The sequence below is a fragment of the Symsagittifera roscoffensis genome, unplaced genomic scaffold (genome assembly GCF_963678635.1).
Source record: "Symsagittifera roscoffensis unplaced genomic scaffold, txSymRosc1.1 SCAFFOLD_116, whole genome shotgun sequence".
NCBI classification, from domain to species: domain Eukaryota; kingdom Metazoa; phylum Xenacoelomorpha; order Acoela; family Convolutidae; genus Symsagittifera; species Symsagittifera roscoffensis.
In genome coordinates this window covers 22,303-30,608 of record NW_026971453.1, presented here as the reverse complement: position 1 = coordinate 30,608, position 8,306 = coordinate 22,303, and positions in this window count along the sequence as shown.

Genomic DNA, 8,306 nt, shown 5'->3' with positions numbered 1-8,306 from the left:
TTGGAAAATACAACTCGAAAAAATACAACTCACACGCGATTTATCTGACAACACAATGATCTATCAAGGAATTAGATTACCTTGTAAAAACGACCAAGGCTATTGTGACCCTACAACACGAACACAAGCAACAATTGTTTGGTTCCCCGAAGACACATGTACAACATTTCAAGTAGCTAAAATACACGCTCGTATGATAAAATTTCACGAAAAATATTTTATACAATCAATTCCATATGAACAAGTAAATCCATCAAGAAAACAAAGTTCTAATTTTAGAAACAGAACTTGCATGTAAATACAGAAATCCACTTCACAAAACACAATACTCCGAAATATTAGTTGAATACGAAAAAGGATTCGACATGACCACTGGAAAAATAAAAATTGACCCATACGCCACAAGTCATCCTATAAACGAAGGAACATCATATATACCAGTTAATTTTCAAAAAAGTAAAGGTCAACCTGGTGGACATCTAAAGCCCCATGACACTAGAAGCACACGTTAACAAGAACTATCACTAATGAATAGTACATATTTCGGTAATATCCACTATGATATTCACTTAGATGTGAAATTAGATTACACAATTAGCCGAATTTTTCAAGAAATGTCACTCTCTGAATTAGAAACACTTCACCAACTATGCGAATTAGAAAGGACACAAATCCTACAATCACTTGCACTAGCAGTATTAAAAATACCCTACGCAGGATATTTACTATCAGGAAATAGATCAAATTTTTTAGACTATGAAGGAAACATTTTATGCTTTTATACCTGTACCAAAAAAGTATCACCACAATATGTTTTTGAAGATAAACGATGCTATAAAATAATCCCTATCTTTTATAAGAATAAAGTACATTTCGTTGACACACTTTCAAGACGAACCTATTTCTGGGATACCGCAGTCCCATGTGGATCAGAAAATAGCCACAATGTAGTACAACTGAACCCCGATGAAGATAAATATTACCTTCTTACCCCATATCCCACATTAATGCAATCACTCAAAAAATTTTCACCTGAAAGCATTAGAGCTATTGCTCGAAACCCAAAGATTGACCTACAATCAATTGGAATATATTCAAAATCCGATATCCAACATCACATTAGAACACAACAATTCCAAGAATTATTAACACAAATGGACACTATACAAAGACAATCAATTGACTAAAACTTACGCAAACTTGCCGAAACCGCAGGATTTGCAGATATTTGTACACAAGACTATAGCGGATATTTTAAAGACATTAAAGACTATATATATCTAAACGGTGAAAAAGACCGACCACAAGATATCTCACCTATAAATATTTTTAGCTTTGTTACACTCAAAAATGAAATTCTTGATTTTCTAGGATGGCCCTATTACATCTTAGAAAAATTAACTATTTTATACGCAATGTTTAACTTTATAGGATTTCTTTTTTCACTTTTAAAAGGAATCTATAATACATGCGCTATACACACACAAGTAAATAGACAAGCAAGTGTAGCACGCATACTATTTGCAGGATTTTTTGGAATTTTTTCATCATCAATTAACAAAATTCTTTTAGACGCACAAATAAAAGAATACAACACAAAAATAGCAACAAGACAGAACACATATGACGAAGAACACAACAATGTAGAAATAACGCCTACAGCACCACAGTTACCACCCCTACCACATAACCATCCATTATCCCTAGTCCCACGAAATTTTCGAAATTTAGCAATAACACATAATCCAAATTTTAGACCAACCATATCACAAAGTCCCATTCAACATATAATGACACATCATTCACTAGATGAAAATACATATGAACAAATTATAGAACAACCCCATACCACCGCTTTTCAGTCTCAAAATAATAATTTTTTTAGCCCACGATGAGCCGACAACTTGGATCCCTACACCGCTCAAGTTCCCATCCAACCAACCTCAACACTCCAATTACAATAATTCCACTTTTTGCTTTCCCGCCACCCGATTTCCCAACCAATAATATATCATCAGGCATGAATTCAGACACTCATTCACATATCTCAGTTTTGTACTCCATTTCACAACTCAATAACCCAAATATTGAAACCCCTGATGAATTTGCAGACTCTGAACCATCTCCATCAAATAATTTTCAAACCAACTCCTCAGTTTTTTCAAAACCCCCTTTTCAACCAATCCCACCAAATAACCCACTCCCATCCATTTCTACACCCTCTTATGCTTCACAAGTCACCCCAACCTACTCTTCATTTTATTCAGACCGATCATCCAATTCTCCAGACACTCCCCAAATCTCCCAAGAACTAGATAATTTTATCACCCTACAACAACAACCCTTCCACCTTGACACCCCCACTATAAATCAGATTTCATCCACAATAGAATCATCAAACCCACCTACCCCTACACCCTCTTCAGCTTATACCGCATCATTAGCACCATCATCCACATCCACCGAATCATCAAATAGCACTAATAGAGCTTATCGCACTTTCAAAAGAAAGTTCCCAAACCATCCATTTCCAACAAAACCAGGAACAGCCCGTGAATATATTAATCATCCAAATCACACTAACACGAAAGATTTTTTAGCAATCACCTTACCTTCATTTCTACAGTATACTTTAAATACCCCTAACGACACTAACGACACACGTAGTTTTGTAGATGAACAAGTTTTAATGCCTACACTTCATTGGACATCATATTATCATTTTACTAACCCCCTTTGCCTACCTTTATCTAATACTCACATCGATATAGAAAGAAATCAAGATATGCTATATCGACTCACCACACCACTAACACATAGACAAATTACTTATATAGGATATAAAAAGTCACTAAAAACATACACTGCACCCCGAGCTAACGAATATACGCTAGAATATTACGATCACAACATCATCCGAGCTAACCAAGACCAATTTTTAGATGATGATCGTTTCGCTAACCCACAAATCACAGAAAAATTCTTCATCAAAACACCATATGTATTTACACTCAATATATTTGATCGCAAATTCGACCACGTCATTTCTGAAGCACTAACCGACATGCAAGCTTACGAAAGTTTTAAAGAAAGATTTCAATTATTTTCACTAACCTTCAATTTCCTTGCACCACAAGAACGCGATTTGCACTGCTCACACGACATTATGTTACGCACTAAACAAACCCACACATATACATATTATCGCTTCATACAAAATCATTTTGATCTACACACTCCATCAAGACAACCACACCACCGTTTTCAATTTATAAACTCTAAATACACTTCACCATTTTTTCTTAACTTCACATATTGCATCAAAGATACTAACCTTCACGGTATTCTTCGCAATTATGATCCCATAACCCAAATGTATATTTTTTGTCCCATCACGAAGACCTTCAACGCAGAAGAATCCAGACCCTTCCTTATCCCACATGAATTTATTCAACCTATAGAAATCCCGATATTAGAATTCATCCACAACAATAAATACAATCACAAATTATATAATCTCATCCAAAACACACCTTATGAGTTTGCAGTTGGCACTGAAGAACTAAAAACTATTAAAGCACTTCAATTGCTTTGGCCACTGCTTCAAACTAAAAACATCATTCGCATACTAGCAAAATTACTAACAAATTCCGACATAATACAAGACATCTTCCCCCACGGTTTTTTCCCCGACGACTCACAGGTAAGTATAATTTATACATATTCTTCACTAATAAATTTGAATAAATACTAACCATTCTTTATCCATGTCTTCTTTAGATTTTTAGTCTTCATCCCACGATCACCTGCAAATTACACAAAAGAAAAATAAAAAATAGAAAACTTCTTCAAATTCTTCAAAACTCTATTAATATTTTGCACTAGATAAATTCAATAAAAATCATACCAATGTAGTAAATTAATTTATAAATTATTTCCCTAAAAGCAGTAATTCTAATAATGATGAAAATTTGTAACTTAATTTTTCCCCAAAAAACTAGCAGTAAAATTGAAATTCTATGTAGTAAATTGATAAAACGAAAATGCAGTACTAACCTTTTGATATTTCCATTCACTCGCACAAAAATTCTATCCAAACTCGCACAGCTCGCCCACGAAGAATTGTTTAAATAATGAATTTCAGTTTCAAGCTTTCACACTCAACAACTCTAACACACGATAACACGTATCAAACTTTCCTATAACCCGGTTGGAAAGGAATTATATACTAAACAAAACTAACCAATGCAGCATACTAAACACCACAAATCATAGAATAACAGCATGACTAAGGAAAGGAAACCAACGGTACCCAAACCGGATTAACCCAGTTTAAAACTGGATAATTTATTCTTTTGAAGACTATTATAAAGTCTAAGAAAGAAATAATAAAACACAAAAAAGTCGAAAGACAAACCCATACCAAAAACAATTTGATTTTTGAAAAAAGGACACAACCAACGAAACATAAGAAAAACCACAATAAACCCAACATAAAACGTTATCACATAACATGACCTCTCACAGAAACCGCACGAAATCATACTCCCACTCCTGGCCTAACCCACCAGAGAGGACGTCCTGAGCATGCTCTATAGCCGGCCTAACCCACCGCGCTACATCCACGCTTTGTGACCACACTTCTATTTTTAAAAAGAGGTACTCAAGGGTGAGTAACTCTTCAAAATAACCGAACTAAAACAAAAAGCTTTTGTGAAAACAACTAACCAAAATTAAAACACCGAACTAATAAAAATTTTATAAAATGTAAATTATATCTTGCAGTATATAGATCAGCATACAACACCAAAGACGAACATCAAAAGACAAAAATGACTCTACTACACTCGAAAAAGATTGGCCAACCACAACCGATATGCCGTCCACAATCACAACTCAAAGGATTTAGAGTACGACTTGACTTCGCAGAAAAGGACTTCATTGAACTAGACCAATGACCACCTCGATGTTCAAGTATACGTACAGATTCGAGTAACCAGGCATCCCCTCCACGCACAATCTCCACGCCATTCCCAGACTAGGTTGAACACAAAAGAAGTTCTCTACATGAAACAGAAAAACCTGTCATAGCAAACCATTCTGAAATCAGATTTGAGTTTGTTGAGAAAACCCAGTCGTTGTCATAAGAAGACACAACGATTGATCCTGGAACTTCTCTAACAGGAGATCCCAGAAGAAATATGATGTTCGCCAAATACCAACGTCCATCATCCATCCTTTGAATTGCAGAAAAACTATTCTAAAAAACTCTGTAAAACCCGGATGGGTGGAACCTGATCTAAACTACATTTTATGATTGGATAAATTAGATATTTTACCACTGTAAAGTATTTAATATTAACCAATCATGATCCATCTAACTAACAACCCACTTATTTGTAAGTGCTGAAATTACTTGTAATTTCAGCACCAGAGAGATTTGAACTTAACTTAGAAATTAGTTGCCTCTCCAAGAGAACTTCAGCAGCCGCAATAAACCAGTATACCCTAGATCTATTGAGCCTAGCAGAGACTAGTTAAACAACCTGAGACTAGATAGTATAAGAGTAAGATTAGGATCGGTATTAGACTAAGAAGTTGCACGAATCTATCCGGCCGAAAATAAGATAGCGTGACGAGCAGACGGTGTACCCTATCCGAAATTACTCTATGAGTTAAGACCATCGGTTATAACTCACTTCTTTAATTACAATGATTGATAGATTTTTCCATAGTAAGTTTTTGCTGGTCAGCCATTGTCTTATAGCTTGGTATGGTGATTTTTACCAGTCTCAGTTAATTACAACAACGGGTGACAATTATCACAATTTTGGATTCCAGTAGCTAGAAAAAGCTGTCAGTAGCTGATAGGTTTCGTGGAATCACAAGAAAGCAAGCTCTGCAAAGAGGAGAATCAGCTGAGAATAGTTCAAAAAGAAGCAAAAAAGGTAGCGACCAGCGAGAATAGGGAGTAAACCAGGCAGGCAAACTTAATCTGAAACAAGTGTGTTTCTTGTAAAAAAGATAGATACCGGATGACGACCAGCGAAAGCGCAAGACACTTGAACCTGATCTAAACTATATTTTATGATTGGATAAAATAGATATTTTACCACTGTACGGCATGATTGTACGGCAAAAGCCAACACAAACTTTTATATTTAGAATCTTATTAGCAACGAATTTAGATTTTCATTTGCAAACATAAAATCTTGAAGTCAATCTTCATAATCATTTCAGGCGCTAAACAAAATTATTAATATACAATAACGATTGATAAAAAGATTCCAAATCGTTTTCTTAAATTCTGCAGTCTTATATAAAACATGTTTGAAAAATATTTATTGAAAATCAAAACAAAAATTAGTAGCACGACAATAAATTGTTAGTAATCATAAAATCATCTGTTGTCCCAGCTTCATCACCTAAACATAACAGCAATCATAAGCTCACTAATATCATTAAAAAACTAAATCTTTTTCTTAAATAAATTTAAACCATTTTTAACTTAAATTCATTTAATTTTAAAATCAGATCATCAAGGTTTATCCTTGGATCTTAATCAATTTCCTATTTCACTAAATTCAAAAACCTGATCATCAAGGCCTATCCTTGGATCAAAAAGAACAATTTTGTTCTCCCCCACCCACTTAGCAAGTGTCTAACGACCTCAAACGTCGATTCACTATCCAACCCTTCCAAAAAACCCAAGACTAATAGAAATTTTTTCAACAAAACTAACCATTCAAATTAGGATAAACAGTGAAGAACTTCGGTTATTCATCCTTCACTTGAACCCTCCTCTTACCAGACCCAGGATAAATCTTATACTTAGTAAGTTTAAAATAGTATCTAACGAACTACTTGCGTTCTAATTATACCTGTGTGAACGCAAGTAGTTGAACCTTGAACCTTGTGGATCGATTTACTATTCTCCAACCCTTGAACACAATCACTACCCCTAAGTAAGATTAAGTAAGTCAACACCTTAGCTTATACAAGCCACGAGAAAGTACAAAATCATTCTTTGGAATCGATATACTTTTCTCTCCAGCCCTGAACAAATAGACCCAGGTTAAGTTAACCAAAAAATCGTAAGGACAAACAGTTTAAGAAAGTAGACATCATCTAACAACTTTTTGCATCCTTCATCCTAAACCTTATGTCATTCAAAAATCTAGGAAATAAACAAACAATCGTTTTACACAACTGTGAAATAGATAACCAAAAATACAATCTTGTAATCACACCTCATACACAAACAGTTGGATATATTAGAACAAAACGACTAACAATAAAACGAAAAATAATAAACAAACAAAGACAAATCACACGAAAAAGATTTTCAAAAAATTGAAACGCGTTTTCAGAATCAGAAGCCAGCAATTTAGATGAACTCTATAAATTAAAAGAATCGATTGATAAAAATTGTCCCATTCACGATCAATTATATTTTTCCGACTCAGAAACAACTTCAAATTCATCAAAAAGAGGAAAAAGAAGAATAAAAAAGCAAAATAAACACAAACCAGTACACTTGTATAATTGGAATCAACCAATTAGACACATCGATAGTTATATATTAACAGTCATTAAATGAAAAAATGAGCCACAGCCACACTCAAACTGACGATAGTCCAGATGACGAAGAAGTTTATCCCTTCCTCATAGATGCACCCGATAATAGAGGGCAACATGACTTTTGCAAGAATTTACTCTTAAAATTGTTTGAACCCGGAATCAGCCCATGCAAAGCAGAATTCTCAGATGTAAAAATCAAAAGACAAATTATTGAACATTATCTGAAAGATATATGTAATTTAATACAACAATATGGAATCTACACCATAGAATTCAGCACACCAAATCCGAATCATCGAAAATATGTAATTCAAACAGACGATCTTGAATTAGAATTTTCAAAAGTATTCTTAGAATATAATAAAAGCATACAGTATCATAATTCACAAAGAGCAAACTCCATATTCACTAACGAAGTTTTTGCAATAATATATACCTATATTTCTATATTAGAAAAAAACAAAATTTCAAAGTATCTCACCAATGAAACATCCAAACATACAAAAGTACGACAGGAAATCACATTATTTTCAACCTTCCTACATATAATCAAAGAAAATTTGACTAAAGACGATGTTTCACAACGCACAAAACATGACTTACAAAAATTTTTGGCATGGTTTATAGTAGATTATTTCACACACAAAATAGACTTAATTTCACAAGCAAGAAAAATTTTCAGACCTCAAAATCCAAATGATGATACTACCACTAACCATTGATGC